The 25,823-nt window shown below is 44.8% G+C and overlaps 1 long non-coding RNA gene across 1 annotated transcript; it reads left to right on the top strand.

The window, feature by feature from the left end:
* The first annotated feature begins 9,809 nt into the window (after nucleotides 1–9,809).
* On the top strand, nucleotides 9,810–24,692 carry LOC311103787. Its single transcript, XR_014610119.1, has 4 exons — nucleotides 9,810–9,828; nucleotides 16,788–16,914; nucleotides 23,971–24,078; nucleotides 24,392–24,692. It is a non-coding gene; the product is annotated as an uncharacterized lncRNA (long non-coding RNA).
* Nucleotides 24,693–25,823: the final 1,131 nt, after the last annotated feature.

Below are 25,823 nucleotides of genomic sequence, written 5' to 3'. Positions count from 1 at the left end.
TGATGACCTGAGATACAAATCATCAGTTCTTAAAAACAACACCACTGTCACGCCCTGGCTCTGGGACTCGGTTATGTTGAGCCAGGGTGTGTAGTTTCTATGTGTTTGTGTTCTAGGTTCATTATCTAGCTGATGTGTTTTCTATGTTGGCCGGTGTGGTTCTCAATCAGAGGCAACGTGAATCAGCTGTTGATTGTTGTCTCTGATTGGGAACCATACTTAGGCAGCCTGTTTTCCACAGTGTTTTGTGGGATCTTGTTCAGTGTTGGTTTTGTATTGTAACCAAGGACTTCACGTTATCGTTTTGTTCGTGTGGTGAATCTAAATAAAAGTATGTTCACTTATCACGCTGTGCATTGGTCCACTGTGTTCGACGATCGTGACAGAAGATCCCACCATAACTGGACCAAGCAGCGTGTCCAGGAGCCAACGCCAGAGGTGAATCTAATGGATGTCCACCTCGACTGGGTCAAGCAGCGTGTCCAGGAGCCAACGCCTGAGAGGACTCTAATGGATATCAACCTCGACTGGGTCAAGCCGCGTGAGGAGGAGAGAGGTTGGACTTGGGAGCAGAAGATGGAGAGTCTGGCGAGAGCCATGGAGGCCATAGCCACGGGGGAGGGACGAACCCAATACATTTTTAGGGGGGGGCTCACACCGTGGACGACGGGACTGCTGGAGGCAGATAAGGGGCGAGTTAGTGGACGAGGAGAGAAGGCCACCGGGTTACGGGAGCCATTGGCGAGTAGAGGGAAGGAAAATGTAGAGGCACGGCGAGAGGTACTGAGGTGTGTTGCCAGTCCGGTCCGGCCCGTTCCTGATCCCCGGGTAAGGCCAGTGGTGTGTGTTCCCAGTGCGGTCCGGCCTGTTCCTGTCCCTCGCACCAAGCCTGTGATGCGCGTCGCCAGCCCGGTCCGGCCTGTTCCTGCCTCTCGCACCAAGCCTATGGTGCGCGTCGCCAGCCCGGCCCGGCCTGTTCCTGCTCCCCGCACCAAGCCAATGGTGCGCGTCGCCAGCCCGGCCCGGCCTGTTCCTGCTCCCCGCACCAAGCCAATGGTGCGCGTCGCCAGCCCGGCCCGGCCTGTTCCTGCTCCCCGCACCAAGCCTATGGTGCGCGTCGCCAGCCCGGCCCGGCCTGTTCCTGCTCCCCGCACCAAGCCAATGGTGCGCGTCGCCAGCCCGGCCCGGCCTGTTCCTGCTCCCCGCACCAAGCCAATGGTGCGCGTCGCCAGCCCGGCCCGGCCTGTTCCTGCTCCCCGCACCAAGCCAATGGTGCGCGTCGCCAGCCCGGCCCGGCCTGTTCCTGCTCCCCGCACCAAGCCTGTAGTGCGCTTCGTCAGCCCGGTTCGGCCCGTCCCTGCTCCCCGCACCAAGCCTGTGGTGCGCGTCGTCAGCTTGGTCCGGCCCGTCCCTGCTCCCCGCACCAAGCCTGTTGTGCGCGTCGTCAGTCCGGCACAGCCCGTGCCTGGGTCACCGGTGCCTGATCAGGTACCGGTCAGCTGCTCCACATCGGAGCCTAAGCAATCCGCTCCACCGATGTCCAGCTCCAGCCAGCGGGGCCAGACCGGACCAGGGGCGCTACGGGGGGATTGTTGGAGGGTGGTGGTCAAGCCCGGAGCCGGAACCGCCTCCGAGGAGGAATGCCCACCCGGCCCTCCCCTGTTCGGTTTATGTTTGGCGCGGTCGCAGTCCACGCCTTTGGGGGGGGGGGGGGGGTACTGTCACGCCCTGGCTCTGGGACTCTGTTATGTTGAGCCAGGGTGTGTAGTTTCTATGTGTTTGTGTTCTAGGTTCATTATCTAGCTGATGTGTTTTCTATGTTGGCCGGTGTGGTTCTCAATCAGAGGCAACGTGAATCAGCTGTTGATTGTTGTCTCTGATTGGGAACCATACTTAGGCAGCCTGTTTTCCACAGTGTTTTGTGGGATCTTGTTCCGTGTTGGTTTTGTATTGTAACCAAGGACTTCACGTTATCGTTTTGTTGTTTTGTTCGTGTGGTGAATCTAAATAAAAGTATGTTCACTTATCACGCTGCGCATTGGTCCACTGTGTTCGACGATCGTGACAACCACGGTCTGTCCAGGGCCACAGAGGTTTCAGCAGAGCAGCGTGACTGGGTGATGTCCTTTACACTGGCAGTACTTTGTACTCTCATTTTACTATCCCAATCTTTTCTTCTTTGTAATCCCTTCCAGAGGATGTTGATGTACAAGTCAAAACATTGAGTATGTTCTAAGAATGTGAGAGAATGTTAGATGTCATGGGTGGGATCTGAACCCCAGTCTCCCACTCGGGAACGAACATCTTAACCATTAGTGCAGTGGTATTCAAAACTTTTCAGCAGGACCCAATTTTTTCCACCAGAATTTCTTGCGACCCCATTTCTCGCGACCTTATTTATATTACAGCATATTGGATGACTGTCATTCATATTCCATTCACCCAGCTCAATGTAACATCGATAGGTATAGACTACTACATGATACTAGAATTTTCCCTATACCCATCATGAGGTTGCTACAACCTAACCTATGAATTAAAGTTTACAACGTAGGTGCACACAGGTCGTGAGTAATCAAGGTGACCGACAGTGACACATTCAATACAGCCTTGCACACTCTTGCCTGCATCTAGATGATCTAGGGTGTAATCATTAGTCCAACAGTTACAAACAAGAGTTTCTATTGGACAAATTCAGTTATGTTTATCCCCGTTTCGTCGGTTTAAGAAACGTTTTTCAACAGAATCAGCAGAATGAATACACCCCTGATCACACGCAAACCCAGTTCACTTTCATAGCAGCCATACACAAACAGCATGATCACTGCTAGTTGTATTCCTTCTCGCATCTACACGCTCTCCTCCTCTCACATTTTCCCTTCATTTGTGGACTTCAGTGCACAACACATCAGCTGTCTCTCTCTCTCTTGCTTATCCTTCATTTTTGAAGAAATGAATTTGTTCAAAACTGTTCAACTATTGTCATTCTCTCTCTTTGAGTCAACTATTTACCACATTGTATGCACTGCAGTGATAGCTATCTGTAGTTTATGCTTTCAGTGCTAGATTAATTCTCTGGACCTTTGATTGGGTGGACAACATGTCAGTTCATGCTGCAAGAGCTCGGATAGGTTGGAGGACGTCCTCCGGAAGTTGTCTTAATTACTGTGTAAGTCTATGAAAGGGGGTGAGAACCATGAGCCTCCTAGGTTTTGTATTGAAGTCAATGTACACAGAGGAGGACATACCCAGCTTCTTCATGATTGTTGAGTAAGACCCACCAATCACTACTGACTTACACAAACTTTCCCACGGTGATGTAACACAAACTCCTCTCAACAATCCTCAGATTGTGCAGGCCTATGGTCTGGTGGTCTAGGCACATACAGTTGAAGTTGGAAGTTTACATACACTTACAGTGAGGGAAAAAAGTATTTGATCCCCTGCTGATTTTGTAAGTTTGCCCACTGACAAAGACATGATCAGTCTATCATTTTAATGGTAGGTTTATTTGAACAGTGAGAGACAAAATAATCTAGAAAAACGCATGTCAAAAATGTTATAAATTGATTTGCATTTTAATGAGGGAAGTAAGTATTTGACCCCTCTGCAAAATATGACTTAGTACTTGGTGGCAAAACCCTTGTTGGCAATCACAGAGGTCAGACGTTTCTTGTAGTTGGCCACCAGGTTTGCACACATCTCAGGAGGGATTTTGTTCCACTCCACTTTGCAGATCTTCTCCAAGTCATTAAGGTTTCGAGGCTGATGTTTGGCAACTCGAACCTTCAGCTCCCTCCACAGATTTTCTATGGGATTAAGGTCTGGAGACTGGCTAGGCCACTCCAGGACCTTAATGTGCTTCTTCTTGAGCCACTCCTTTGTTGCCTTGGCCGTGTGTTTTGGGTCATTGTCATGCTGGAATACCCATCCACGACCCATTTTCAATGCCCTGGCTGAGGGAAGGAGGTCCTCATCCAAGATTTGACGGTACATGGCCCCGTCCATCGTCCCTTTGATGAGGTGAAGTTGTCCTGTCCCCTTAGCAGAAACCCCCCCCCAAAGCATAATGTTTCCACCTCCATGTTTGACGGTGGGGATGGTGTTCTTGGGGTCATAGGCAGCATTCCTCCTCCTCCAAACACGGCGAGTTGAGTTGATGCCAAAGAGCTCGATTTTGGTCTCATCTGACCACAACACTTTCACCCAGTTCTCCTCTGAATCATTCAGATGTTCATTGGCAAACTTCAGACGGGCCTGTATATGTGCTTTTTTGAGCAGGGGGACCTTGCGGGCACTGCAGGATTTCAGTCCTTCACGGTGTAGTGTGTTACCAATTGTTTCTTGGTGACTATGGTCCCAGCTGCCTTGAGATCATTGACAAGATCCTCCCGTGTAGTTCTGGGCTGATTCCTTACCATTCTCATGAGCATTGCAACTCCACGAGGTGAGATCTTGCATGGAGCCCCAGGCCGAGGGAGATTGACAGTTCTTTTGTGTTTCTTCCATTTGCGAATAATCGGCACCAACTGTTGTCACCTTCTCAACAAGCTGCTTGGCGATGGTCTTGTAGCCCATTCCAGCCTTGTGTAGGTCTACAATCTTGTCCCTGACATCCTTGGAGAGCTCTTGGGTCTTGGCCATGGTGGAGAGTTTGGAATCTGATTGATTGATTCCTTCTGTGGACAGGTGTCTTTTATACAGGTAACAAGCTGAGATTAGGAGCACTCCCTTTAAGAGTGTGCTCCTAATCTCAGCTCGTTACCTGTATAAAAGACACCTGGGAGCCAGAAATCTTTCTGATTGAGGGGGGGTCAAACACTTATTTCCCTCATTAAAATGCAAATCAATTTATAACATTTTTGACATGCATTTTTCTGGATTTTTTTGTTGTTATTCTGTCTCTCACTGTTCAAATAAACCTACCATTAAAATGATCGACTGATCATTTCTTTGTCAGTGGGCAAACATACAAAATCAGCAGGGGATCAAATACTTTTTTCCCTCACTGTAGGTTGGAGTCATTAACTTGTTTTTCAACCACTCCACACATTTCTTGTTAACAAACTATAGTTTTGGCAAGTCGGTTAGGACATCTACTTTGTGCATGACACAAGTAATTTTTCCAACAATTGTTTACAGACAGATTATTTCACTTATAATTCACTGTATCACAATTCCAGTGGGTCAGAAGTTTACATACACAAAGTTGACTGTGCCTTTAAATGCTTGGAAAATTCCAAAAAAGTATGTCATGGCTTTAGAAGCTTCTGATAGGCTAATTGACATAATTTGAGTCAATTGGAGGTGTACCTGTGGATGTATTTCAAGGCCGACCTTCAAATTCAGTGCCTCTTTGCTTGACATCATGGGAAAATCAAAAGAAATCAGCCAAGACTTCAGAAAAAAAATGGTAGACCTCCACAAGTCCTGTTCATCCTTGGGAGCAATTTCCAAATGCCTGAAGGTACCATGTTCATCTTTACAAACAATACTACGCAAGTATAAACACCATGGGACCACGCAGCCGTCATACCGCTCAGGAAGGAGACGCGTTCTGTCTCCTAGAGATTAACGTACTTTGGTGCGAAAAGTGCAAATCAATCCCAGAACAACAGCAAAGGACCTTGTGAAGATGCTGGAGGAAACAGGTACAAAAGTATCTATATTCACAGTAAAACAAGTCCCATATCAACATAACCTGAAAGGCCGCTCAGCAAGGAAAAAGCCACTGCTCCAAAACCGCCATAAAAAAGCCAGACTACGGTTTGCAACTGCACATGGGGACAAAGATTGTACTTTTTGGATAAATGTCCTCTGGTCTGATGAAACAAAAATAGAACGGTTTGGCCATAATGACCATCGTTATGTTTGGAGGAAAAGGGGGTGGCTTGCAAGCCGAAGTACACCATCCCAACCGTGAAGCAGGTGGGTAGCAGCATCATGCTGTGGGGGTGCTTTGCTGCAGGGGGGACTAGTGCACTTTACAAAATAGATGGCATCATGAGGAAGGAAAATTATGTGGATATATTGAAGCAACATCTCAAGACATCAGTCAGGAAGTTAAAGCTTGGTCGCAAATGTGTCTTCCAAATGGACAATGACCCCAAACATACTTCCAAAGTTGTGGCAAAATGGCTTAAGGACAACCCTTCCCACTTTGTCTCCTAATCTGTCTAAATTTTAAATCTAATTAGTCTGATTAAAAGCAAAAATGCCCTTAAGTTTATATATTTAAACATTCCTCTGTTTGTTCACTACTGAGAGGGACTTAAAAATAGAGAGCCGATCAATGAAATGACATTCAATGCAAATTGTTTTGATTAGGAGGACTGATTAGGGACCTTATCTTTGGCATAAATTTAAAGGGGCAATCTACAGTTCAAACAATAACAAAGCCGCCACCCTGTCACTGGATTTAGTAAACAGTTGAGGAATGGGGCTGGAGAATTGTAACCACTCTCAAATTCAGACAGAGCTATGGATGCAAGGAATGGCCATCAACCATGTTTTGAGGCTAAACAGTATTTGTTTACAATTACATTGCTTACAAACAATAGAGTAAAACAAGCTTATATTTTGGGTTCTGATGGGGTATGACAGTTGAACTAAGCTCATGAGGCATTTATACTGCAGATTTTAAACCTTGGTTACACCTTGCACTAACGTGGGTTTCGTGATCGGATCAATATGATCCAATCACTATCTGATCAAGCTTTGTTGCGTCAACACAAGGTATTAAAATATTAGTTCAGTATGTCTTTATTGTGACCAGATCTCCTGGTGCCTCCTTGTATGCAAATTATTTGACAGATATTCTTTCAAAAGAATAGGAATGTATTTATTTTTAGACAATTATTGATGCCATAAGTCAATGGTTGTACCTGTCAATGATTTTAGAGGCCGATATAATAATGATTTAAATGGTTTGACCATCCAGACCTGTTTACACTTGATATCCAGATCCAATGCGTGTCTGACTACCTCCGGAGGTGGTCAGGAAGATCACAATCGGATCACAATGCATCTTCTAATTGTCTACACCTGTTTAGAAAGGATGCATGTTAGCACCAGGGATAAATGGGGCTTTAGTGATTTAACCTGAGATGACATCAAGTCAAAAGTCCTGTTGATTTTTTACATACTAATTCAATGTTGGCTCCTACTGGAGCACAGGGGCCTTAACAGTAGTTGTCCATCACCCGTTTGGGGCCATTTTCTTTTACACCATTCCAGGTGGTTCTTGCCTTGCCTTCTTCATCTCTTCTTCATTAGTCTTTTGTCATGTTTTCCCCCAGCCAACACTTTTTGGTTCAACTCACTCGCCTGATGAGTCCCTTTCCCTGAGTCCTGAAGACTTGTGTTCGCTCCCTAAGTGAATGCCTAGGCTTTAGCTCAACGGGCTAGCAAAGTCTTGTTGCACACAGACCACCTGGGTTCAAACCTAGTTGCTCACACAGGAATCCTAGATGACCCCATATGTGTTTAAAATGTAAGGCCAGACCATTATCTTTACAGGGCGAACCTCATAATTCCAGTTGTGCAACTGTGTACCATCACTGACCGTACACACATTCTATCAGCATCAATGATGCCAATGTGTCAGTCAATGAGTAACATTACTGCTGTAAAGCACACCCCAGCTAGCACATAACATTCTGAGAACCATATGTTTCTTAGAGCTTGGTGAGAGTGTGGTTTTCCTATGGTTATTTTACATACAACCTTCCCATAACGTTTCCTACAGGTTTCCTCATGGTTCTATTTAAAATCATGTTCTCAGAACATTCAGAGAACGTTAAGAAACAACGCTCTTCTGTGGGAATTCCAGTCCTTCAGCATAACGTTTCCCCATGGTTCTATTTAAAGTTATGTTATCAGAACATTAAGAAAACTTTCCATAAATCCAAAAGAAAACATTAGTAACGTTCAAAGAACGTTTAAAAAATGTTATTTCAAAACATATACATTCTGTTCTCAGCATCAACAAAACTCTCTCTATCCTCTATCTTGTTCAGTGTGTTCAGGTGTGTTGGCTGCACCTGATCTTAATCAGTGCTTGTTTCATTTGAAATAGGGTATGCTTGAATAGACTAAAATGAACAGCTTTGTATGAGATAAAAAAACATTGCATGTTTCTCTGGTGGAGTAGTGGATTAATTTCATGGATAGAGAGCCAAAGAGCGTAGGTTCAAATCTCACTGACGCCAGGCCACAATTAAAAAGAAAATTTGTTTGCATGATTAATGCCTAAGCAAATGAATTTCCATGTGTCTTATCTGTGCTTGGAGTTCAAAACAGTAAAACTATGCTAGAAGTGTTATTAAAAGTCTTATTGAAACATGTTCTCAGAAAGTTATTTACAGTGCCTTCAGAAAGTATTCATACCCCTTGACTTATTCCACATTTTGTTGTGTTACAGCCTGAATTCAAAATGGATTAAAAAACACAATACCCCATAATGACAAAGTGAAAGAATGTTTCTAGACATTTTTGCTAATTTATTGAAAATGAAATACAGAAATATCTCATTTACATAAGTATTCACACCCCTGAGTCAATACATGTTAGAATCACCTTTGGCAGTGATTACAGCTGTGAGTCTTTCTGGGTAAGTCTCTAAGAGCTTTGCACTCCAGGATTGCACATTATTTGCACATTATTATTTTTTACATTCTTCAAGCTCTGTCAAATTGGTTGTTGATCATTTCTAGACAGCCATGTTCAAGTCTTGCCATAGATTTTCAAGCCGATTTAAGCCAAAACTGTAACTTGGCCACTCGAACATTCAATGTCGTTTTGGTAAGCAACTCCAGTGTATATTCGGCCTTGTGTTTTAGGTTATTGTCCTGCTGAAAGGAGAATTTGTCTCCCAGTGTCTGTTGGATAGCAGGCTGAACCAGGTTTTCCTCTAGGATTTTGCCTGTGCTTAGCTCTATTCTGTTTATTTTTATCGTAACAAACTCCCTAGTCTTTGCCGATGACAAGCATACCCATAACATGATGCAGCCACCACCATGCTTAAAAATATGAAATGGTACTCAGTGATGTGTTGTGTTGGATTTGCCCCAAACAAAACGCTATCACAGCCATTAAACTTTGTAACTGTTTTAAAATCACTATTGTGAAATCCCATAGCGGTTTCCTTCCTCTGGCAACTGAGTTCGGAAGGACGCCTGTGTCTTTATAGTGACAGTGTATTGAAACACCATCCAAAGTGTAATTAATAACTTCACCATGCTCAAATGGTTATTCAATGTCTGCTTTTTTTTACCCATCTACCAATAGGTGACCTTTGCGACGCATTGTAAAACCTCCCTGGTCTTTGTGGTTGAATCTGTGTTCAAAATTCACTGCTTGACTGAGGGACCTTACAGATAATTGCATGAGTGGGGTACAGAGATGAGGTAGTCATAAAAAAATCAAGTTAATCACTATTATTGTGCACAGAGTCCATGCAACTTATTATGTGACTTGTTAGGCACATGTTTACTCCTGAACTTATTTAGGCTTGCCATAACAAAGGGGTTGAATACTTATTGACTCAAGACATTTCAGCTTTTCATTTTTAATTAATTGGACATTATGGGGTATTGTGTATAGGCCAGTGACACAAAATCTCAATTTAATCCATTTTAAATTCAGGCTGTAACACAACAAAATGTGGAAAAAGTCAAGGGGTGTGAATATTTTCTGAAGGCACTGTAGTTACCTTCAAATAACCTATAATTTATGTTCTCAGAACATTGAACGCCCACACCAGTAGAATCCAATTTTTTCGAGCTGAAAGACGATGGCCAGAGCTTAACCATGATGTTGCACAACGATGTAAGTCAATAAGTTATCGTTTTATTCAAAGTATGATATATTTGTGCTTGAAGTGCCAAATCCGGATGTGTGACTTCGGATGTTTCCGTGAGTCTTATGTGTCTTTTCCTGTGAGATGACGTGCAAATTCTTTTCAGCCTACGTTTCGTTTCAGGGCTGGGTTTTATTAAAATGTTACCACCCACCAGCATGTTTATTAATAAGAAACACCTGCTGCAAAGTTCTTCCTATTCGCGAGTTGTCTGAGAGCCATACAGCTTTTCTCTGTAGCCTACACTTGAGTCTGCACTAGATAAAACAGCCACAAAGTCAGAACTGACTATATCGTACACATTCATGAAAACAAAAATACGCTTTTTGTCTTAATTTAAGGTTAGGGTTAGGCTAAGATTAGCAGTTAAGGTAAGAGTTAGGTTTAAAGAAGATAAAATGTAGAAATAGACAGGGTTTATGAATATGTGGCTGTGTTAACTAGTAACGACCCTACACTTGGTCGCATTTTTTTAGTATGGCCCGGCATTTTTTTAGCATGGCCCGGTGAGCCCAAAGAGAATAATCCACCTAGAAGGGGCACCGGGCCATGCAAAATGAACTCGCCCATTGCTTCAATACACGCTCCAAACCATTGAATAGTTAGACTATCCATATTACCGGAGCTTACATTCTTTATATTTCTATGTTGAGTTCGTGACCGCAATTTAAATAATGCATTGATATATAGCTAGCTTGCTTCCTGAAATGATAACAGCGAGAACAAAGAATATAGCTATTTGATCATGTCCGTGTGCATGTCCAAATATTAATGACGTCTGGAATCCTACGCGGTTTCACTGGAATTATCAAACGGCAAGAGTCAGATAAACGTCAACCCTCAACATGTCAACAGCTAGTATAGGCTCAGTTTAGCTGAGACTCATCTCTTGACAAGTAGGCTGGTAGTTTTTTTCTGAAATAAGAATGTTCAGTATGCCTGACTTGACTGAAATGGTGCCCACATAACTTTCATTAGCATGCTAGCGAGTTACACTGACAGCTGTCAGTCAGTGTCCTATTTGCTGTTATTTCTCAGCTACATGTGGAAATCACCACAACGTTCCCACCCCCAATTCCTGAATATGCGTCAGTCTTCGAAGTGGAATCTAAATGAGAATTTTCGCTCTAGGACAGGAATTACTCGAAATAGGTGTGGCAACTTCCTCTGAGGTGGGCCTTAAATAAAACCTTCCAGGAAAACATTTAGAGAACCATAGAAAAACATTCTCAGAACCTCCCTGCAACTTAAAAATGAATGTTCCCAAAACAGATCATTTAAGAAACGTCTTGTTTTAACGGTCAGGAAATGTATGGCTTCGTTCCCAGAACCAATGTGAAACCAAAAACAAATGTTCCCACAACATCCAAGGAACCAAATGTGCTAGCTGGGACTGTAACTGAAACCATACACCACCTACCACCACCTATGTGTATCAGTGCTCTAAGCCCAGGGACGAATCCTAACTGAAGGTCCTTGCATGTGTCTAGAATTTTCATCCCAATCACTCATTGACATCAATACATGATCTTCAGTACATGATTTACATGTGGCCTGGGGTGGTCTAGTGGTTAGGGCTGCTGCCTTTAGCACACACATATACTGTGTGTGTTTCGAATATGACCTACTGGCAAAAATTATATTTCTCTTTGTCTCTTTCCCATATAAAATAAGTCCGAATGTGACCCTATGCATGGACTGGGCTTGAGTTGTGCAGGACTGTTTGTTACACCTTGTTGAGCCAGCAGAGGCTGCTCTTCTCTCCAGACAGAGAGAGACCCAGGCTAGAATTCATGTGTTTGGTATTAGGGCTACACTTCACTGAAGGGCTCCTGTGTCCTCAAGAAATGCTCTCTGGTCTCCCAGGGTAACCATAACACTGCCTTTATTGGTGAATAAATGAGAACTCATAGAAAGCCGTCAAGCCAGAGCATTGCTTCTTATGAATATAGACCAGTGTGTGTGCATGCGTGTGAGTGTTTTGCATGATAATTAATGTATGCTAGCTAAGTATGTTTATGTGTGTGCCCTGTATAAGCATGTGACTTTATTCCGTGTGTGTGTGTGTGTGTGTGTGTGTGCGTGCGTGCAGGCGTCTACGTGCGTTTAGAGTAGACTGTTCAGTGTATCATTTACATGTTGCTCTCCAGGGTGGTGTTTATGGGATAAATACAAGGCCCTATATATGGGTTTTCAGTACACAAATATAACATGTGTGGAACAACCGGTCTCACCGCATGGACTTTGACCCTATAGATTACCCATGGGCCTCTTCTTCTGGCTGACACCCTCCCCCTACGTCCTCCTTTCACTGTGGCTGTTTCTTATTACACACACGACACACACACTTGAAACACTCCTCCTCTCCCCCTTCGTATGACCTATACATCTGACTTTAAATGGAACTTCCTTCCCCTTAGAGGTGCTCCTGGAGTCTAGCAACTCATTTTACATTTTAGTCATTTAACAGACGCTCTTATCCAGAGCGACTTATAGTTAGTGAGTGCATTCATTTTTTCATACTGGCCCCCCCGTAGGAAACGAACCCACAACCCTGGCGTTGCAAGCGGCATGCTCTACCAACTGAGCTACACGGGGCCAACTCCAACTGGCTCTCTCTCCTTACCAACCCTTTCCTTACCAACCCTTTCCTTACCAACCCCTACTTGAACACAGAACTACTCCCAAACTTTTCTCTCTCTCTCTTTCTCTCTCTCCTTAACAAACCTTACCAACTGCTGTAACACAAAATACAAAACTCCTCCAAATCTCTCTTTCTGTCTCTCTCCTGCTTTTTTCTTTCTCTCAATGTTCCACTGCTTACTGTTACTAAAACAATAATTGTAGTTGTGGCTGTATTTGTGCTGTGCTGGCTTGATGTGATGTGCAGTAGAGGAATGGGCATGTGGGTTCAGTCCAGGGGTGTGGCTATGGATGATAGACTCAGATAGATGTGATCTCTGTGGGTGCCTGAGGAAGAGTTGGCCTACCTGGTCTTGTGCAAACCAGTGATGAAACCACAAATATGAGGGAGGGAGGGAGGGAGGGAGGGAGGGAGGGATGAATGGGGCCTCTCTCTCGTTTTACTAGGCTTTTTTTCACTAATTTCCCCCAACTCTCTCTTACTTAAAATGGTTGGCAGAGCCACTCTCTCTCTGTGCATATTCTCTTTGTCCTTCTCCCTCCTCTGCTCTCCCCCTCTCTCTCCAGTGAAAGGGGTTGGCTCTGCTAAGTTTGTGTAAAGGAAATTCCAGTACCACCCCCAGGGCCTCTATGGCACTCTATACGTTACTGTAGTACACACACACACACAGAGACACAGACACACACACATTCTCAAACGCAACACGCCCCCTCTGTCCATACGATCACATTCACTAGAACTTTAGGAAACCTTTGAACGTTTTTGGAGGCCTAAGCATAGTGATTCCTCAATACACTCGCTGTCACACAAGACTAAAATCAGACATCTGCACTGATAGGTAGGATTTAATACTTTATATTGGGATTAAAGCTGTTCTGGGGTCAGTTTTGTCACGATGGATACTTTTATTGTGTGCCACAATGATCTCTTTGTCTCTGGCCTATATAATGTTCTTGCTATGTTGCTCATTATGGGTTGCAGAAGGCTTTGGATGTACAGATGAAGTTCATTATAGGGAAACATGAGATAGAACAGCTATAGCTTACAGATGCAAAAGAAAAGATGCCCTGGGCATACACTTTAACAGCCATGTGCTAACTTCTACCAAGTTTTTGTATGTTTTGTAAAAGCTTAGGCTACAGTGATTCAAACATAGGCTATGTACATGTAACTCTCATGTCAAGAGGGTCTGGCACGTGTACTGCTGCAATGTGTAGTGTAAGCCTACTGCTTTTTTGTACATTTGTTTTCCTGTTCCTGTTATGCATTTAACTGAAGTTCCAGTTCATTCCAGTCAAATCCAGTCCCACTGCAGGACAAAGTAATTGGGTGGCATTTAATGGTAATTTAATTAGATCTAGAGTTAAGCCTCTCCTGATGTTTTCGCATGAATATGAATCTATAGGAGCTATTAATGACATCCGAGGCTTCTCTAGGGGAGACAGAGGGAAGGTGGTTGGGTGAAGGGGGAGTCGGCAAAGAGGGTATAAGAACACTGGTGGGCTATCTCACCACGGTAGTTAGGTTTTCTCTTCAGTATTCAGTATTTTTTGCATGCAACTTCACTTATTGGGAGTTTGGACGTTAAATGTCCACTCTTTTTTTATAAAGCATTATGCACAGTACGGAACATGGTATAGTAGTAGGTATATATGGCTGTAGGCTTATGTCCAAAAGACTACGTTTACCAGACTCGAGTCATAGACCCCTTGTAATTGGTTGCTCGTCTGTTGGGGGGATGCAAGGGTCGCGGTCAGGCAGCCTATAAAACAAAGCCGATAGCGTTTGTTAATACTGACTACGGGGGATCAGGTAAAATATCGTGGATGAACGGTTGAGAAATGTTTGGGTTTTGAGCTGTTTTACTGAAATATGCATAAGTAGGCCCTAGACTCGAGATTTATTCGGCATTCTTCGTTTTTGAGTCTCGAATGTTTCGCATTTCTGACTATGTTCGGTTAAAAAAAGATGTGAAATGGACTGTTTGCAAAAAGTAACCTGTGCACGCTGGGCCTATTCATTTATCAATGTGCCACATTCCTGTGATTAGACTTTTGTTTGATGTGACCGCTCGCAATGGAAGCTGCCAAAATGCCAATGATTGACAGCAAATGTATTAAATATGCGTTTCAAATTGTGTAGTAGCCCACATGGAGCCAATGCAATTAGCCTGTGTATTGTTAAAACGATTGTGGTTTTTGCTTAGCAGAATCTGCACACACCGTGCAAAAATTGTGTTTCTACACTCCTTAGAGTGTAACATTTAAGTAGCATGTTTGAATTAATTGCCTTCGAGCCACAGTTGTATCAAACAAAGTTTACTACCGAGTTTGAACTAAAATTAATTTCCGTAGCCTCCTATGTGTAGTCTACTTTGATATAAGCTACTCATCTGGATTTATTGCGCAACTTTGGCCTGTCTGGAGTAGTATTAAATAAGTAGTATTAAATAAGTGTTCGTAACCGTTTATGGTTGGAGAGATAATGGTTTGGTTTCTTTACTGTACTATAAAAAAGTGTATTGTTGTTTATCAACCTATGGCACTGACTTCTGCCGGTAGCCTTTGAAGGTAACGACTTGTATGTCCGTGCCCTTGAGAATCCAATGGATCTGTTCATGCAAGGGCATCACTGAAACTGCAGCCTTTGCGGAGTTAATTGACACGTTCGAGCGGATCACTTTTGTCAGGTCGGGGACCATCGTTGGTCACCGCCTTTAAGTGTGTTGCGTTATGGGGTTTTAAAACATTTCCTTCTTGCGCCTACATTTGGACTGCATGAGTTTAACAGAAATCCTGTGAATAAAGGTCATGAAAATTTGACTGCACGTTTCTGCGCTTGCTCTTCACCAACTTCGTCCTGCAGCCATCGTCTGCATTGTGGGAGGCTCTATTTTCAACCAATCATTAGGATGTTTGTTTGATCCACGCAAATGTGACCAAAGACATGACTGAAACAGGAACCAACTTCATGTAGGCTATACAGTGGATAGCCTATATACAAATTAATGTGATATTTTAGTCTCTCCGTCATTGATTGTACAATGCACACGCATATTTATTCAGGTTGTGAGTGTGTGAAATGGAGGTTGGAGCCATGGTTATTTCGACATTATAAAGATTTTTAAAAACATACAATGGCAAAACTGTCATGTTGATCTGAGCCTTGCTGTTCGAAAAACACATTAGTGTCTGACTTTCGGATGTCGCACATGCAACCTCCCCCTGACTTCACTCCTAGAATCCAGGCTCTGTCGTAGCCGGCCGCGACCGGGAGACCCATGGGGCGGTGCACAATTGGTCCAGCATCGTCCAGGATAGGGGAGGGAATGGCCGGCAGCGATGTAGCTCAGTTGGTAGAGCATGGCGTTTGCAACGCCAGGGTTGTGGGTTCGATTCCCACGGGGGGCCAGTATGGAAAAAAAAAAAAAAAAAAATTATGCACTAACTGTAGGTCGCTCTGGATAAGAGCGTTTGCTAAATGACTAAAATGTAAATGTAATGTCTACAGTCGGTTGCTTTCGCCTTACCACTCAAACGCGCCCATTATGTTCCGTAGCATGCTTGATTTTTAAACTCCTGTATGGACTACTGAATAGTATTTAAAATCTTCCTGTTTTTAAAAAATTGCTTTAAGTTTAGCTATAGGCTAGTTGTAGGACTCGTGCTTTGCTTTCCAACGGATGCATGCGTTAGCCATCATTATTTGGGGTGACCTTTTTATGCATTACTACAGTGAGTGCGTGCGTCATTTATTGAACAAGCCAGTAGGTGGCACTCGTCCATAGGTCGTGCGGGGATCGTTTTGCTTTGATGGATTTAAAAATGTTCTCCTACTGCTGCGCTCAGCACTCCATATTCGTGTGCGCGCACGGGCCCCGAAACTTGCGCATCTGTGGCGAAGTGCGCTCAAAAGTAATGTCACTTTTGCTTCGTCCGCTGCTTTAATATTCGGTTGTTGGTATGGGTTGCCACATTGTTGGTGAATGAGTTGTAGGCCTACCTGAACATTAAGGGTATCCATCTGGCATTTCATGGTATTTGAAGTGTCATTTTTAGTCTATTGACCCCTTCGCCACTCTGCTCCAACATCTTTCCACTTGATTTATTTTCCCTATGAACTTTGTCTTGGTCACTGAGCCGACCGTTATTTTCACATGTTCTGCCCTGTCACATTTTCTCCCCTCCCTCCCCTCATGTGTGTTCACTTGCCCCTCCCACTAACACGCTCTTCTGCTCTCTCCTCTCACTGTCTTCCACTCTCTCTGGCACACGCAACCCACAGGCGTACAGAGGAGACACACACACACACACAGCAACTCTACAGACATGTCGGACTCCGAGACCGCTGCTCCTGATGAGGCCCCTGTCCCTGCCGCATGTGCAAGCATCAAGGCAGACCTGGACAAATGGTGAGTGTCTGTACGGATGGATGTGGTTTTCTCTGTGTCCGCCATTGCCACCGGGACCAACGTCTCCAGGATGCCCATCCATGGCTTCCAACTGATTGGATGGACACGGCAAAGCCGCAGTGCTTCTAGTGCTTTCCACTTGGAAGTTCCCAGTGTCACCAAGTGGATTTCAGTGTTGAGTTGTGTTTATTTGAAGCGGCTAGTGGAATTCCTTTCCCCCGTCGTTTGGAGGTTTGGAGGTAGGCTATAGAGTTGATGTCGTGTGGCATCCTTGTGTTGCGCCATGATAAAATGGTGGAGCAGTTGAGTAGTGCAGTGCACGGTGATGGAAGAATCCAAATTCCAATTTTCAAAATGTAACTGAATTTAAACTGTCTTGGCAGGTTAGGGGGGGGGTACTATTGTAGTGTAGTGGGGGGTACGCACGTAGGGGTCTTGGGGTCAAAGCACGGCGGTCTCTTGCACATGCCTGATTGAAGGCAGGGAATTTGCCTACATCATGTTCTCTCCCGCTCCCCACCCCCCCTCGTTATGTCGCCATGTCTGTCTCCGCTCAGCTTCCCTGGCCTTGCTGTGTCAACAGCGCTGAGTGAGCATTAGCCAGCGCTAAGTCGCTAACTCACTGATTCATTGTCCCGACCTGTGTTCACTAAAAATGACACTTCAAATACCATGAAATGCAAGATGGATACCCTTAATGTTCCCCCCCTCCTCTGTCCTCACTCCGTCCTCCCTCTGCAAGATTAGTGCAGAGTGAGATTGTTGTGGGTTTTATCTCTAGAAATGCGTAGACACAGGAAACCTGGATGGTTGGGTTGTGTATGAGGGCTCAATGACAGTGCAATGTCAAAGCCCGGTTCGATGGCTGATGTAATGTCTACTCTAGCCCTCAGCGGTTTTCAACTCTGTCAATCTTCACATTGATATTTCACCAAAACCGAGATGGATTTTGACCCTTGGTGTTGTATTTTGATGTGTTGTTGCAGGGTTTGGAGCTAGGCTAGGCTAGGGATAGGCCCTGGAGTGTCCCATGCTGTATAGGCCAGATAAGTCCAGACCAATGGGTGTGAGTGATGAGATAAGGGTGCAGGGTTTAGGGGGTGGTAGGTTGCAGGACAATGGTAGGAATGACCTAGGTTGGCTGCTGGTTGTCAGTGGGCCTATAACGGTCTTGAGCCATGGTGAATTGAATGTCATTGAATGAAGTTCCCTATGTTTGTGGTATGGCACCTTTTATGAATGGAGTGTAGTGTTGAAGCACGTTGTAGGCCTTTATTATAGTTCACTGTGCATCATGTGCCCTTTACCTCAGCATTTATACTTTTATAATGTGTTCATGTTGCATTAGAAACTAGATGAAGGCTTTCTCAACACTTGGGTCAAGGGGACTTATTGTGATTTTTTTTAAATTATTTTTTTTTGTACAATGTACAGCACTTTGGTCTATGCCACAGTAAATAACATCAACTTTGAACATTTGTCAAAGGCCCTGTGCTGTTTTGGACACTTTGTTTACCCTACAGGCAAGGGTTGTACTGTTAACCTACAAGCCAGGGTCTTACTGTTAACGTACAGGCAAGGGTCTTACTGTTAACCTACAGGCCAGGGTTTTACCGTTAACCTACAGGCCAGGGTTTTACCGTTATCCTACAGGCCAGGGTTCTACTGTTAACCTACAGGCCAGGGTTCTACTGTTAACCTACAGGCCAGGGTTCAACTGTTAACCTCATGGTCCTTGGGGTTTGTCATTGACGGGCCCAAATGATACTGTATCCTGTAACATGGTCCACGTGATGGCAGTGGACCTGCTGAAGGCAGCGTAGCTAGCTGTACCAGAGGGCTGACTGAGTAATGTATACCAGGACGATATATTTATAGCTCCACTCTTGAATCTTAAATAGTCATGCATGGGTTGGTGTGTAAATGTCCAGGATACCATGTCCTGTCCTATGGCCATAGATCATGATCATGTTGACGACTTGCCTTGGAACCTGAAAATGTTATATTTTTAAACGGCCTCACATGATGCACAGCTGACTGCTGTGACTGACTGCCGACAAAATTTGTCAAAGGCCCTGTGCTGTTTTGGACACTTTGTTAACCCTACAGGCAAGGGTTGTACTGTTAACCCTACAGGCAAGGGTTGTACTGTTAACCTGAAAACGTTATATTTTTAAACGGCCTCACATGATGCACAGCTGACTGCGGCCATCTTGGCTGGCTTGGCCTGCACTGACATGTCACATAGAAAGACGTGGATTAGTTGAAGGGTTACCTTGACGCCTTCAAACTCAAACACATTTAATGTTGATTACACCTGTCTAATCCTTGGATATCCACAAGTACACAGGCCTTGGGGTCAGTTTGGTATTGGGCCAAACAACTCCTCTGGAAAGTACTTTGAGCTCAGTTTGCGACCCCGGCCTTAACATTCTAGAACCTGCGTTGACTGACCTTTGAACCTGTGACAAGGTATTTGTGTGTGCTTTGTAGGTGCCTTACAGATGCCCCTGTTACCCGCGGTATGTAGCGTATCTCGTAGTCAGGACATGGAGACGTATAGATTATACATGTCAATGTATGACTCTGATAACTAACTGCCTCTTTAAATATGAATATTAACAACATGTTACAGATGTCTACTACCTGTGTGGGTCCTGCTGTGTACTTTGAAATGTGGTTCTGTGGTAACTTTGGTAGTCTTCCCTAACTGTGTAACTTGTAAGCCAACACCCAAGCCTTCCACACAGACCCTGTGTATGTAGACATGCGTGTGCTTGCTCTGCTTGACTGAAAGTGAGGTTTGCTTGGATGGAATGCAGTGTTCCTGCAATTCGAGACCCCATAGCTACAACATGGCTCCAACTGGAAACCAACCAAGTCATTTGCAGTTATTTTCTTTATTTTGATCATAGCTTTGATCTTTCTTCTCATCCTGCTCCATGGTTCTGTCTCAAATTACACACTATTCCCTATTTAGTGCACTACTTTTGACCTGAGCCCAGTGATCACACAATATAGGGAATAGGGTGCCATTTGAAACTCAGACAATGTTTGTATTGGTCCTAGAATGATATCCCTGTCATTGTAGGCCTTCCCTTAGTTCCCTCCATAGTTGTTAACTCACAGGCATCCCAATGCCATTGAACTCTTCACAGTCGAGTGACTTTAGGTCGCTTTTAGGCCCAGTAACCAACTTCAAAGATGTTTAAATGTTGGGCGCTGATCACAAGCTGGATGACATTGGCTCCATGTCCCTACTCTCTTTTCTCTAGTGTGCTGGTCTGGCACAGACAAAATGTCAATACAGGACTAAGATTGAATCCTACTACAGACGGATTACCAGGACGTGTACTCCGAGCATGCACTGACCAACTGGCAAGTGTCTTCACCGACATTTTCAGCTTGTCCCTGACCGAGTCTGTAATACCTACATGTTTCAAGCAGACCAACATAGTCCCTGTGACCAAGAACACCAAGGTAACCTGCCTAAATAACTACCGAACCGTAGCACTCAAGTCTGTAGCCATGAAGTGCTTTGAAAGGCTGGTCATGGCTCACATCAACGCCATCATCCCAGAAACACTAGACCCACTCCAATTTGCATACCGCCCCAACAGATCCACAGATGGTGCAATCTCTATGAACACCTACGTGAGAATGCTATTCATTGTCTACAGCTCAGCATTCAACACCATAGTGCCCTCAAAGCTCATCACTAAGCTAAGGATCCTGGGACTAAACACCTTCCTCTGCAACTGGATCCTGGACTTCTTGACGGGCCGCCCCCAGGTGGTAAGGGTAGGTAACAACACACTGATCCTCAACACGGGGGCCCCTCAGGGGTGCGTGCTCAGTCCCCTCCTGTACTCCCTGTTCACCCATGACTGCATGGCCAGGCACGACTCCAACACCATCATTAAGTTTGCCGATGACACAACAGTGGTAGGCCTGATCACCGACAACGATGAGACAGCCTATAGGGAGGAGGTCAGAGACCTGGCCGTGTGGTGCCAGGATAACAACCTCTCCCTCAACGTGACCAAGACAAAGGAGATGATTGTGGACTACAGGAAAAAAAAGAGGACTGAGCACGCCCCCATTCTCATCGACGGGGCTGTAGTGGAACAGGTTGAGAGCTTCAAGTTCCTTGGTGTCCACATCACCAACGAACTATCATGGTCCAAACACACCAAGACAGTCGTGAAGAGGGCACGACAAAGGCTATTCCCCCTCAGGAGACTGAAAAGATTTGGCATGGGTCCTCAGAACTTCAAAAAATTCTACAGCTGCACCATCGAGAGCATCCTGACTGCTTATCAGAAACATGTTGGGTTGTTTTCACTGAACAAAAATATAAACGCAACATATAAATTGTTGGTGTTGGTCACGAGAAGCTGATTAAACAGCATGATCATTACACAGGTGCACCTTGTGCTAGGGACAATAAAAGGCCACTCTAAAATGTGCAATTTTGTCACACAACACAATGCCAGAGATGTCTCAAGTTTTGAGGGAGCGTGCAATTGGCATGCTGACTGCAGGAATGTCCATCAGAGCTGTTGGCAGAGAATTGATGCCTCACAACCGCAGACCATATGTATGGCGTCGTGTGGGCGAGCTGTTTGCTGATATCAACATTGTGAACAGAGTGCCCCATGGTGGCGGTGGGGGTTATGGTATGGGCAGGCATAAGCTACGGACAACGAACACAATTGCATTTTATTGATTGGCAATTAGAATGCACAAAAATACCGCAATGAGATCCTGAGGCCCATTGTGAGGCCCATTTTTTAAAAAGGTATCTGTAACCAACAGATGCATATCTATATTCCCAGTCATGTGAAATCCATAGATTAGGGCCTAATGAATTTATTTCAATTGACTGATTTCCTCATATGAACTGTAACTCAGTAAAATCGTTGAAATTGTTGCATTATTATATTTTTGTTCAGTATATTTCCTTACAACCAGTCAAACTGATGTGATTTGGAGATTTTGCATTGTTTCCCTTTTTTTTTAATTGCATTTTGTCCCATGTCCCTAAACGTCTTTGCTCTGCGAAAGATTCAGAGATGACAGAACTTTACCAATGTCAACTAGATTGAAGCATTCATTCTATCGATTTATGACATTTTGGTGAGCAAGGATTTATTTAGTCTTCTAGGGCAACATATGATGACAGAAGAGAAGGTGAATATATCTAATTATAGACAAGTTGACTAACAAATAACCTACCAAAATGTTGGATATTATAAGCAGAAACATATCCTAATTGGGCAAAAACCAGGCCTCAGATTTTCACTTTATTAAATGTAGTCGGGCGGTTGCGGGTGGGTTATTAGCAATTGCGGGTAAACAACCCGCTGAGCGTACCACTAGTGGCCGACCGACAGCCCTAAATAATTGACATCTTCATTTCCTGATTGTAAAGGCAGTGTTTCCACCAGTCATCCTCCTCCCATACAAACCCTTGCCACCCTATCCTACCCTCTTTAACTTGCTCTGTGATGCACCCTAAAATGCGCCCTAAAGTGGTCGTTGCCATGCCAATGTGGCGGTGGTGCCGTTACGTGACTGATGGCCCCCACCCCCCTTATGTTATGTGACAGCTATCACGGTGATGTCGTCAGTTCGCTGCCTCTGCAACCTCTCTGACGCCCAGAGGTAACACTCCGCGGCAGATGACTCTTGCATGTTGATCACTCAATCCCAAAATGTTAACCTGAAACTAATATTCTTGATGTATATTCAAACTCCCAACGTTATCCCCTTGGTTAATTCACAAAGGATTCCCCCATTCGTGTTTGTGTGGAGCTGAAGATGGACAAACAGGGGAGTTCTGTTCAGGCAGCATTACACAACGAAGCCTAATTGGTTCGGTTGGTTTACGAGGCCCTGGGCATCCAGACCCTGTGTCGCTCCTATAGTGGCCGAATGAATGTGTTTCTATCTATCCCTCCACCTTCCTCCATTACAGTTCAGTCATTTGATTATTAAAATGGCTGCCTGTTTTGGGTTATGCCCCCCCCCCCCCCCGCTTCTTATAGTAGGTTTGGTCCAGTCATATCTATTTCTTTTAGCACTTTCCCTCTGTGGTAAAAGCAGGGGATGTTTATCGTGGATGGATTATCTGGTCACACAGCCTCAGGGTCAGGTCCTCTGTGCTGCTGTTGGGTCATCTCTGCCCCCCCCCCCCCCCCCCCCCCCCGACTGCATTAACCTTTTTTAATCTGCAGAGAGCAGCTGTGAGTTACATCATAGAGATCAGCCCAGCTACAAGGGGATGTGGGGTGGTGGTGGGTGGGGCATGGAGCCAAGGGGGTTGCACCCGGAAATGTCCCCTGGTGAATGGTGAGGTAGTGTGGGGTTGCAGACAGTCATGTCAGTCAATCCATCCCCTCCTGCCGTCTCTGACTCTCGCCCTCCTACCTGGTCTTTTCGTCATCCGTTTTGCGTTGTCACGCAATCACTCGCTCTCCCTGATGTCCGCCCTCCCTCACAGATGGGTTTATCCCCATCCCTCTCTCTCCACCCCCGCCCTCCTCTCTTCCCTCGCTCCCTTTCGCCCCATCACCCTAATGCGTTGTGTCAGTGTCTGCCCGCTGTTTGGTGCCGAGTTCCTGAAATAACCCCCCCCACACACACACACACACACCCCACCCCCTCCCCTCTCTAGTGACCAGTCTGCCAACACTCTCTACCTATGTAACCAGTCCAGTCCTTTAGTGAGGGCAGTGTCTGTCTGTATGACAAGTCTGACTTGGGTCAATATGAGGAATGGCAACATTGTTTAGAAAAGCTCATACTATATCTGATGTTCAGTCAGGGTAGGACTAGGACACTTCAGGGCTAACGGCTTGACAGCGTGATGCCTAAACATCTTCAGTTGAGTTGACAGGGATCATTTGGTGCTGAGCTCGATGGCCGACCTATCTAAATGCTTCAAAGATCTCTATTGGCTCCATGGCTGTCAAACTGATACTAGCATTGGAGGAGAGGATCCAAGGTCCCTCCCTCAGAGGTCTTGACCATGTGGTTGTGTTCTCTCTGCAGTGTGAAGGAGGGCGGTGACTGTAAGGATCTGATGGAGGCGTTTGCAGCCTGTGTGAAGAGTGCAGCGGAGGCGTCGTGAGGAGAGGAGGAGCTATACTCACAGGAAATGTAAGTTCACTTCCAGGGGTGCTGTGTCCTGATACGGCTCCTAACTACTAAAGCCAACCTTTCTTTGTCCAGTAATGGACTTTCTATAATGCCATAAGAAATGCTTAGCTGACTATTGGGGCACACTCATGGAATGTGAATTGAAAAGCGTGCAGGACCTGGCTTATGGTGTAAACAACCCAATGGCCAGCCAGTCTATCTACTCTAGCCAGGGAGGCAGATGTTAAGCCAATATGACTGAAACGAATTCTCTCTACATTTCTCTACCTCTTTTCTGTTCCTGCACACTTTCTCTCGCTCACTCTCTCTCCAGGTCCACTGCACTGAGTCCTCTACGTTTCCCAGCATTCCATTCTGCACAATAAGCACTGGGCTGAATGATACTGGCGGGGTTCGGCGCCTGGCAGAAACCATCCACCTCTTACCACCCTCCCCAACCCCCCCATGAAGCTTAAATGGTGTCTTCCAATTTGTACCCCTGCTCTGCTCCCACCATGGCTGAGTACATCCATTTGTAGACAATTCCGGAGAGCCTATGGGTTTTATGTAAATTGTCCACTTGAGATGCATACATTTAAATGGAATAATAAAGTCTAAAAGAAATTGGTATAACATTTTGCCTCTTGCTTCGCTTCTCTTTTAGAATGTGATGTGAAATGTCATTCTGGGTTCTTTGAACAGTTTTGTAACCTCAATAGAAGGGTTGATTGTTTAGCAACAAAACCGACGCGTGCGAAACTATGGGGCAAAACACACTCGGTTGGCTTAGATTATTGACATGTAAACTAAGTTTAGTCTCCGATGTTTATTGAAAACATAAAAATGTATGCACTCACTAACTGTAAGTCGCTCTGGATAAGAGCGTCTGCTAAATGACTAAAATGTTAAATGAATATATGTGCACAATGAGCCCTTGTCTCGCATACATCGCTACAGTTGTTGGTTCTGAATTGGGCTTTGGGTTTTTAGACCTTTTGGATACTTAATGACCTGTTGCAGACCAGGGCCCCTATTTATAAAGCTTCTCAGGAGTGTTGATCTAGGACCAGTTTAGCCTTTTAGAGTCTAATGAATAAGATTGGGGGGGACATGATCCTACATCAGCAATCCTACTCTGAGGTGCTTTATGAATACGGGCTCAGACCATCAAAAGCTGGTGAAAGTGTCTGATTTTAAGACTCTCTCTTTGCACTTTTACTGTTAAGATTCAACTCTTTAATCCAAAAGCGTTTGAACCTGGGATTATTCTGTCTCTTTGTAATGGGTTTAAAGGCCCAGGAGATGGGAGATAAACCCTTAATTTGACTAATGCGATTAACCCTTAATCTGTCAAATGTGACTGATGCACTCTTAACTCTGACTGATTCCATGATCGCACTCTGGACTTGGGACTGAATCCCCATTTTCCACCCGTCTACCAAAGTGTACACTTGCTCTTTCTCACAAGGATTGAACAATGGTGTAAACTGACTCCAGCTAATGCTTACACTAATCATATGCTTTTAAAAACATGAGGCTCCAGAATCAGACAGCTAACAGGAGAGAGGGAGAGATGTGACCGCATGCGAGGACAATGTGTGCGTGTAAGAAGGGTATGTGTGTAAAGGGGGCTGTGGGACATAGCACTACACATAACAGAACTAGGAGTGGCACATAAGTGGACACCAGCCCATGAAGTCTTAGCCTATCTCTTGTAGTTGATTTGATATTTGTAAATGTGAGTTAAATGCTCTGTGAGCTGAGTG

This window comes from Coregonus lavaretus (assembly GCF_964263955.1).
Source record: "Coregonus lavaretus genome assembly, chromosome: 28".
NCBI classification, from domain to species: Eukaryota; Metazoa; Chordata; class Actinopteri; order Salmoniformes; family Salmonidae; genus Coregonus; species Coregonus lavaretus.
Note: the sequence above shows the minus strand (reverse complement) of the source record. Positions and strands in the feature narration are given on the sequence as shown.